Here is a 10844-nt window from a genome sequence, read left to right on the forward strand (position 1 = left end):
TGGAACTTGAAATATCTAAACAGCCACAATATCTCCACATTTATTTTCATCATTTCAAATCCTCACCTGTAAAATGGTATGGACTTTCAAATTCTACACAGACACAAGCAACTCAATATATCTTTGGGTTGCTAGGAGCTCTGAATGATTCCAAGAGCTGTTTAACTACATCCCAGAGCCTATTCTCAGACTATTCTTCCTCTTCTCTCTTTAGAGCTTGTATTCCTGGTAGTGACAATAACTAGACAATCCATAGGCAAGTTGCCATAGTGAGGGTACTTCGTATCTTGTACCTCTTCAGTAAGCCCATTCTCTGGCAGAGTAAGATAATAAAAATGTGGAAAACACAGCAGGGAAACACTGAACTCTTCTCAACCACTGCCACCAGTCAGAATTACTTTCTATTAAGCTGACATTGAGTTGAGCACTATTGTTCATAGTATAAAATTTGGAGAAATAAGGACTTGAGTTCGAGTTATGACTCTGAAACTCACTTGCTCTAGAATCTTGATTAAGTTCCTTCTCATATCTAGACCTGGAGTTCCTCATAGGTAGATGGTGATGATTAAATAGTAGCATTTCCATAGGGTTGCTATGAGAAAACCACTATATATTGCTTATAAGTTATTTGGAACATTACCAGGCAAATAGTAAGGGTTTAATCCATGTGATTTCTTATACTTTTATAGAGTTTGATCTCATACTCTCTTCTAACCTCACAAAACTGCAGGTCTTCTGTGAATATACAGTTAAAAAGACAGAAAAAAAACAAATTTCAAGTAATGTCCTCCAGTTCCTGACATTGTATTCTATAAAATTTATTGACGATAGTAATTGTGCTCTTGTAACAAACAACTCTAAAATTGAAGTGTCTTGCTAGAAAATGGTTCATTTCTGTTATTTCATAGCCCACTATCAGTTGTACAATGGCCTCTTCTTGAAAGATCTCTTCCTACGGCAACCCTGGGCTCTGGATTCTTTTCATTTTATAATATAGCCATCTCTGAGGATTGTCATTAAGAGGTGTGTATGCTAAGGCCTTGGAGAGGGTCACATCATATCTTCCCACTTTCTACTTGCCAGAATCAGTCACATGGCACCCAAATAACATTGAACCAAAGAGAAAGAAGTAGAATGTGTGGCATGTAGGCAGCCTATGACACTATGATGATCACAGTGACGAGACAATGACAGTATATTAAGGAATTTTTGTTTTTGCTAGGTTCAGATGATGCAAATATTAGGCTACTTTCTCAGCTGGACACATTTGCCTTGAGATTCAGAATTGAGATACAGACTTTCCTTACCTATCATAAATGCTTTTAAATCAGTTTTACATTTTTTCTTTTGCACTTTTTATTTATTTTACTCTGTGGAAACTTCTCAATCAAATGAGCATGCAGCATTTGTTTCCCATAAATATAATTAATTGGAATAAGATCAGTGTAAGAGAGGAAGGAGAGAACTATAGCTACACACATTAACATGGATACATCTCAAAAACATGCATGTTTACAGAATAAGCAACTGTGAAAAAATTCATACTGTGTTTTCATGTTAAAACCTGAGAAAATAAGTATATTGTTTCAGCAAATGTATGTGAGCTATAAAACTAGACAGAGAAATACAGGAATGAAAAATTCAAATTTTGGTATAGTGGACACCTCCGGGAAGGAGGTAAAGTAGGCAATTCAGAAAGAGAAATTTGGGGAGTAACTTCAAGGGATATAGCTATGTTCAATTTTTGTAGTTGAGTGGCAAATGAACACACAGATATTCATTTTATTATAACTCTTTAAGTTAAACAGATGTGTTTTATAGACTATATTCTCTACGTTTTTAACAAAACAATTAAAAGGTAAAATTACAGCTGAAAGAAAGGCAATAAGTTTGTCCATTGGTATTTTGTTTTTCACTGAATTATATAATTTTGCAAGCTTATAATTGGATGGGAAGTGCTTAGATGTATCACCTATACGTAGTTCAAGATTATACTTGACCTAGCTGGCGTAGCTCAGTGGATTGAGCGCGGGCTGGGAACTAAAGTGTCCCAGGTTCGATTCCCAGCCAGGGTACATTCCTGGGTTGCAGGCCATAACCCCCAGCAACCGCACATTGATGTTTCTCTCTCTCTCTCTCTCTCTCTCTCCCTCCCTTCCCTCTCTAAAAATAAATAAATAAAATCTTTAAAAAAAGGATTATACTTGAATTTTAGATTGTTAATTCAATATCTGATGCCTAAATTCAAATTCATAACAAGGTGATGAACCCCTAGCACTCCAAGTTTATTTTATTTGATTTAAATTCCACAGTGCTCCATTTATCTTTCATTATGTAACAAATCAGTGCAACACTTAGTCGCTTGAAATAGCAACATGTGTTATCTTTTATGATGTGTGGATCAAGATTCCAGGAAGTGTGTCTCTGATACTTTTGGATCAGGATTCTTCATGTAGTGGCAGTCCAATGATGACTAGAACTGCAGCATCTGGGGGCTTTCTGGGCATCTCTTCCTCCATGTAGCCTCAGGGCTTTCACACACAATCTCCCCACTGTGCTACTTTGGGCTTACTCACAGCATGGCGGCTATAGGACAGTCAGACTGCTTACATGGTAACTAGGATCCAGTGTGGGTTTTCCACTGAATGATACCATAGCAAAGTGTTTTTTATGTCTTCAGCTGGAAAGTCAGGCAGTGTCATTTTTGTTGTATTCTATTGGATACAAGTGTATCATGGGCCTTCCTAAGATTCCAAGGGACAGAAATTAGACTCCATCTCTTGATGAGAGAGTGGCATGTGAACAGGAGATACTGATGCAAACCATTTGGAAAATATAATCTGCCACACATGGGTAATTGTTGGGTGAGTATATAACTTATCATTCAAAATGGTACTATATTTTAGACTAAAAGGGGGTATTAGTAATAATTACACAGTAATAGAAGGTACAAATCTGGATTGTACTGGGCATACCATGACCTGTGGTCATCCTGGTAACTAAACTGAAGAATTGAATTGAGCATTTCCTACCTGAAGATATTATTTAAAATATGTCACCTTTGGAATGTGCCTCATCAGAACGCATAGACTTTATCTCACAGAGACAAAATGCACAGACATCACAAGATTTTTTTAAAAAGAGTAATCAGAATGGAAAAATACCTTGTAATTGCTCTGTTTTCTCTCTCATTTTATCATGACTAGGTCACCCTTCCCTCTCACAGAGAGTAAGATATTTAAAATTACAAGTTGAGAATATTATCAGTGACACACACAGAACAGAAACTTCCATGTTTCTGAAAAATAAGTATTTTAAGCTCTATGTAGATATTCTTCCTGTTATCAATAATCACACTCTTGTTGGGACTTGAACCCAGTGTTTTCCTTAGTGTGTTCCATGGAGCACTATTACATTTAGGTAACTGATGAAAAATATTTTCCATGACGAAAACATTTTGAAACCCCGGAAAATACCCTTCTTCTTAGAATTCATACTATTAACGTTTCTAAGAAGTCCCACAATAAGAAACTTGTTAGCCCTGGCGGATGTGGCTCAGTGGATTGAACATCAGCCTGCGAACCAAAGGGTCGCCGTTTTGATTCCCAGCCAGGGCACATGCCTGGGTTGTGGGTCAGGTTCCCCCACCCCTGTAGGGAGCCTGTGAGAGGCAACCACAAATTGATGGTTCTGCCCCTCTCTTTCTCTCTCCCTTTCCCTCTCTCTAAAAATAAATAAATAAAATCTTTACAAAAAAGAAACTTGTTAAACTTTGTTCTTTGCCTAATAAGCATTTCCAGAATTCATTTGACCATGGAAACAGTTTTTTCCTTCCCCTGAACATCACTAATTAACACTTGCAGGATTAGTATTCTGTGAAATGTACTTTGGGGAACACTACTTTAACCTAAGCCAGAACATGAGTCATTTCAACATTTATCAAGAAACTTGGAATGATCAAATACAATTAAATCAACCACTTTAAATATAGAAGAACTAAGAAGGAGGTATTTGAACTCTTTTACTAACAGATTGATTAAGTGTTTAAAAAGGTTTGTTGCTTCCATGTATAGGGCAAAGATTAATAAAATTGCCCTGGGCTAATTTTTAATGAACATGTTCATCAAATAAAACTTACTGTTCTAAAAAAAGTACTTATTAGCACCAAGTACTAATGAGGATATAGATTAGTGTTATTCACATTCTATGTTGCCATGTAGAAAATGAACACAAGTTTAAGAATAGGTGTAGACCCTGCATTTTCCTGTGCATTTTATTTATTTATTTTCATTTGACAATATATATTTTTAAAAACATTTATTTGTTTATTCATTTTTAGAGAGAGAGAGGAGAAGGGAGGGAGAAAGAGAGGGAGAGAAAAATCAATGTGTGGTTGCCTCTCACACGCCTCCCACTGGGGACCTGGCCTGCAACCCAGGCATGTGCCCTGACTGAGAATCGAACCGGTGACCCTTTGGTTTGAAGGCTGACACTCAATCCACTGAGCTGCACCAGCCAGGGCTTTCTGTACAGTTTAACATGGGGTAAATACAGATAGCCTTTCAACATCAGTGTAACATATCTGAATTAGGACATTGAAGGATTTCAAGATGGTAGTTCAGTAAGACCCCTAAACTCACCTCCTCCCATGGATACAACAAATTTACAGCTACATATACAAAGTTTTCCTCTGAAAGGAACTGAAAACTAGAGTGGCAAACAAAAAGGCAAAAGAGACACACTGACAGGGGTAGGAGAGGCAGAGACACAACCTTACCTGGGACTCCATCCCAGATGTGGTGAACCACAAACTGGAGGGATAACCCCCAAAATTAAATTCTCCCTGGAGGAGTGAAAGCAGTGGGTTCCACATCAGGTACCCTGGCCCTAGGGGCTGGCATTGGACAGATGAGTCCCAAAACACCTTGTTTTGAAAATAGATGGGGATTATGACTAGGAGCGCCCTAGAACTACAGGGAATAGAGAAACTGCTCTTAAAGAGCTCATGTGCAGACCCATCATTCCCTGAGATTCAGTACAAAAACAATTTTAAAGTGCACCTAGATCACAAGTGAAGGAGACCCACTTAGGAAACTTTAAAGCAGTTGTCTGAGAGGAAAGAACCTGCAGTAACTTTACCTGTTAAGGGAAGTGCTGGCAGGTACCATTTTTGCAATCTCATCCTAACCTGTTGCTAAAGGAGTGTGCCCTTTTTGGAGCCCTCCCTTTTCCTTCTAGCCATCAGAGAGCATGTTCTGCCCACCTCGAGCCATAATCAGGTTGTGCCCCAAGCCCTGCCTTTCCTTGATAGCAGCTGAGCTGCAACCTAGCCAGGCAAGTACCTCAAGACCCATACTCCATGTACAGCAACAGAGTTTCAACCCACCCGGGTAAACACCCTAAAACCACCATCCCCACAGAGCAGCCAAGCCAAATTCAGCCCTAGGTGCCACCCACCCTGTGCCTAGTCTAAGGTGTAATCTGGACAGGGAAGTGTCTCAAACCCTACCCTTATATTGCAAAGGCTGTGTTGCAACAAGGCCAAGCAAATGCCCAGAACCCAGCCATCCCTGCACATCAATTGCAACCTCACCGTAGCTGGCGGGTGCAGGCAGCACACACAAGGAACGGCCATAGAATGCCTGGCTCTGGTGGACAGGGGAGAATGTACTTCCAGACTACATAGAACAGCTTCTACACAGCATCACTCCTTCAAGACTGGCAGAGGTAGCCATTTTGCCTAACACATACAGTAAAACACAGAGGGAAAAGCCAAATGAAAAGAAATATGTTCAAAACTGAAGAACAAAGCAAAATCCCAGAAAAAAAGACCTTAATGAAGCAATGATAACCAACCTACATGATAAAGAATGAAAAGTACTGCCATAAAGCTGCTCACCAACCTCAGGAGAAGAATGGATGAACACAGTGAAAACCTCAACAGAGATATATAAAATAAAAGAAAATACCAAATAGAAGGTATAACTGCACTGAAAAATACATTAGTGCGATTAAAGAGAAGAGTTGATGAAATGAAAGCACAGATCAGAGAGATAGAAGACGAAGCAATGGAAAACACCTAGACTAAACAGAAAAGTAAAAAAAAAGTAATTAAAACAAGTGAGGATAACTTAAGGGATCTCTGGGACAACATCAAGCAGAATACATTACATTTACATTACATTACATTATAGGGTCCTAGAAGGAGAAAAGAGAGCGAAAGGGCCAGAACATTTATTTGATAAAATAATGATGGGTAACTTCCCTAATTTGGGGAAAGAAACAGACATCCAGGTCCAGCATGTTCAGAGAGTGCCAAATAATGAACCTAACAAGAAAACACCAAGACACATTATAATTAAAATGATAAAAGTTAAGGGTAAAGAAAGAATCTTAAAAGCATCAAGAGAAAAACAATGTATTGCATCAATACAAAGGATACCCCATAAGGCTGTCTGCAAATTTTTCATCAGAAACTTTACAAGATAGAAGGGAGTGGCATGACATACTCAAAGTGTTGAAAGAAAAGAATTTCCAACCAAGAATTCTCTACCCAGGATTAGAGAAGTGAAGAGTTTCCAGATAAGTAAAAGTTAAAGTTCATCACCACTGAAGGCCTTACAAGAAATGTTAAAGGGAATTCTCTAAGCAGAAAAGAAAAGGTATTAATCAATAATAGGAAAATATATGAAAGTAAAAACCACACTGGAAAAGATAAATAAGTAATAATAAAGGTAGTGGATTAAATATTTATAAAGCAAGTATGAAAAGGTAAAAGACAAAATTAGTAAAATTAATTTAAAAGAGAATAATTAGGAAAGGGAATAAAATAAGATGTAAAATGTGCTGTCAAAAATACAAAACATGGAGAAGGAGCAAAAAAGGTAAAGCTTTGGAATGTGTTCAAATCAAAGGTACTATCAACTTAAAAGAGACTGTTAAATATATAGGATGTTAGATGTGAACTTCAAGGTAATCACATAGAAAAAAGTTTAAATAAGTTCACAAAAGCAAACAATAAAAGAATATAAATAGAACACTAAAGAAAGCCACCAAACCACAAGAGAAGAGAAAAAGAGAAGGAAAAGAGAGGAACTACAGAACAGCCAGAAAACAGTGAACTAAATGACAATAAGCACATACCTATCAAGAATTGCTTTAAATATAAATGGACTAAATTCTCCAATCAAAAGACATAGGGTGACTGAATAAATAAAAATACAAGACCCATCTATCTATATGCTGCCTACAAGAATCTCACCTCAAAACTAAAAATACATACAGACCAACAGTGAAGGGATGAAACAAGATATTCCATGCAAATTGAAACAAAAGAAAGCTGGGGTAGTGATACCAACATCAGACAGAATAGAATTTGAAACAAAGACTAATGAAAGACAAAGAATTACATTACATAATTACAAAGAGATCAGTCCAACAAGATGATATGACTTTGTAAATATTTATGCACCCAAAGTAGGAGCACTAAACATATAAAGGAAATATTAATGGACCTAAAGGGAGAAATAGCAACACAGTCAAGTAAGGGACTTTAATCTCCCACTTACATCAATTGACAATTCATTCAGACAGGAAACTGACAAGAAACCATTAGCTTTAAATGACACATTAGAGCAGACAAATTTAATTGATATATAAAGAATATCCCATCTAAAAGCAGAATACACATTCTTTTCAAGCACACAAAGAATACTCTCCAGGATAGATAAATGTTAGACTACAAAACTAGTTTCAATGAATTTAAGAAGATTGAAATCATATCAAGCATCTTTTATGACTACAACAGTATGAAACTAGAAATTAATTACAAGAACAAAAGTGAAAAAAATCCAAACGTGGAGACTAAACAATATTCTATTAATCAACCAGTGCATCAACCAATTAATGAAACAGAAAATTAAAAAAATCTTTGAGAAAATGAAAATGTAATTGCAATGTCACAAAATCTTTAGGACACAGCAAAAGCAGTACTAAGAAAAAAGTTCTTAGTAATAGAGGCTTAACTCAAGAAACAAAAAGAACCTCAAATAAACAATCTAACTTTCCATCTAAAAGAACTAGAAAAAGAAGAGCAAATAAAGCCCAAAGTTAGTAGAAAGAAGAAAACTATAAAGATCAAAGTGAAAATAAATTACTTAGTAAAACAAAACAAAAACATAATGAAGCTAAGAGCTGGTTCGTTGAAAATATAAAATTAGCTTTGCGCAGTGGCAGTATCATAGCCAGTGAGGTTTATCTGAGGCGCAATTATTGCTAATTGAAAATATAAAATTAATAAACTTATTCAGCCACAAAGAAAAAAGAGAAAGGGCACAAATAAATAAAATCAGAAGTGAAAGAGGAGAAATTACAATGGATACTGCAGACATACAAAGGATCATAAGAAAATACTACAAACAATTATAGGCCAAAAAATGGACAATCTAGAAAAAAATGGATAAATTCCTAAAAACATATACTCTGCCAAGACTGAATCATAGAGAAGTAGAATATTTGAATAGATTGATTATTTGTAATGAAATTCAATCACTAATCAAAACACTCCCAACAAACAAAAGTCCAGATCTAGATGATTTCACAGATGAATTCTACCAAACATTTACATAAGAGTTAATATCTATCTTTCTTAAATTATTCCAAAAAAATTTTAAGAAAAGAAATACTTCCAAACTCATGTAATGAAGCCAGAATTATTCTGATACCAAAACCAGACAAAGACACTACGAAAAAAGAAAATTACAGACTAAAATCACTGAAGAACATAGATGCAAAAATCCTCAACAAAATATTATCAAATCTAGTTGAACAATACATTAAAAGGATTATACATCATGATCAAGAGGGATTTCTTCCAGGGATGCAAGGATAGTTGAACATCAGCATATGAGTCAACATGATACCTCATATTAACAAAGCAAAAGATAAAAATCATGATCATCTCAATAGATGACAAAAAATGATAAAGTTCAACATGCATTTATGATAAAAACTCTCCATAAACTGGGTATATAGGGAACATACCTCAAATAATAAAACCATATATAACAAACCCATAGTCAACAACGAAAAGTTGAGAACTTGAAAGCTTTTCCTCTGATGTCAGTAATAAAACAACAATGCCTACTTCTACCACTTTCATTCAACATAGTATTGGAAGTCCCAGGCAGCACAATTAAGCAAGTAAAATATAAAATACATCCAAACTGGAAAAGAAGAAGGGGAGCTGTCATTATTTGCAGAACACATGATATGATATATAGAAAACCCTAAAGACTGCACCCAAAATTACTAGAACTAATAAGTAAATGAACTCAGGGGTTTGATTGTGAGTTTTTTAAACAATGAAAAACACTGGAATAAAACATAGTAGGTGCCACATGTTTGTTGAATGAGTACATGCAATACGGACATTTTCTTCCTAGTCCTTTCTCCCAGTCTCCCTGGCAATTTCTTGCTGAAAAGGATGAGACATATGACATATGTGTTTCCCACTTGGACTCTGGGTCATTCTGTATTTGGGATATGTCTTTTTCTATAAACCACATAGCAGAAACATGCCATGGACTGTGACATCCCACTTACAAATTTGGTGTCATTACATACTGGTGTTCTGCTGGCAGATGACACTGTGCCAATGCAGCCAGCTATATAAAGCCTTTAGGGTTCGGGGCCAGTACTGGGGGCTTGGTCATCTTGTACATGCTGGCTCCGAATGGCTTTTTTGTTTTTCTCAAGATCCTCACTGACTCTTTGCTTCTCCCCTGGTCTGTGTTAGAGTTTCCGACTGGCATGGAATAAACTTGCTCTTTTTACTTTTAACCCCAACTCAAACTGAGAATCAATATTCCTTCGAAAGAAAGAAGAGAGAGAAGGAAGGAAGGAAGGAAGGAAGGGAGGGAGGGAGGGAGGGAGGGAGGGAGGGAGGAAGGAAGGAAGGAAGGAAGGAAGGAAGGACGAACAAGTGGGAAGTGTTTCGACACAGGAGTTGTATACTCTTTTTCATCACATCATCTCAGGAACATGAGATCCCTTCCTAATTTCGATGGCTAAACTCTACAGAATATCTGAGTTTTTCTCCAGAGTTCACCCCAAATCAACATTTTCAAATGAAATCATCTCTTAAATCTTCTACCTGCGGCTTTGCGCAGTGGAAAGTGAGACAGAAAGCATTTCAGGCACACCTACTAATCTCTCCCACACATTTTCAAGAGCTCTCCTCTTACAAAATTGCAGCCCCTGGCAGGAGGACCTGGACACTGTACAGAAAAATGACTGGAATAACTGAAATTAAAGCAATATGTGCCTGTAAATTAACTGCTCCTTGCTCTGCAGCGGAAATATGGAGAAAATTACTGCCCACCTAGCCTGTACCCGATGAGGTAAATCAGCAGTTAAAAGAAACATTGGCCACAAACTGTAAATAAGATTTTGGTGTATATTTGAAATAGGTTCATTTTGTCACCAGGAATGAATAGTGTTATAAAATGTAGAATCTTAGAACCAGGTATTCTCAAGATCATCACTGGCTCTCTGCTTCTCCCCGGTCTGCGTTTGCATAAAAACAAATTAAACAAATTTCACCAATTACATGTTTTTTGGTGTGTCTCACACATGAGTAAAATGAAATGAAAAAGAAAAGACTGCTTTTTCTCAACATCCATGAGCTACAAAAATTTAATGAAACCTGAATTGACTGGGTAGAAATATTTGAAAAAGAGATAAGTAAGCGTATGCATATAACTGTGCCTTCAAGCAGCATTTCTTTTCATACTTTCATTTCTGTATCTATTTCTTGCTTAACACATAGTAGGCACTCTATCAAT

At 36.6% G+C, this 10844-nt stretch overlaps 1 pseudogene; it reads left to right on the forward strand.

Moving 5' to 3' along the window:
• Nucleotides 1-8217: 8217 nt before the first annotated feature.
• Nucleotides 8218-8301, forward strand: LOC114505770 (annotated as a pseudogene).
• The last annotated feature ends 2543 nt before the right edge of the window (nt 8302-10844 follow it).

The sequence above is a fragment of the Phyllostomus discolor genome, chromosome X (assembly GCF_004126475.2).
Source record: "Phyllostomus discolor isolate MPI-MPIP mPhyDis1 chromosome X, mPhyDis1.pri.v3, whole genome shotgun sequence".
Classification (NCBI taxonomy): domain Eukaryota; kingdom Metazoa; phylum Chordata; class Mammalia; order Chiroptera; family Phyllostomidae; genus Phyllostomus; species Phyllostomus discolor.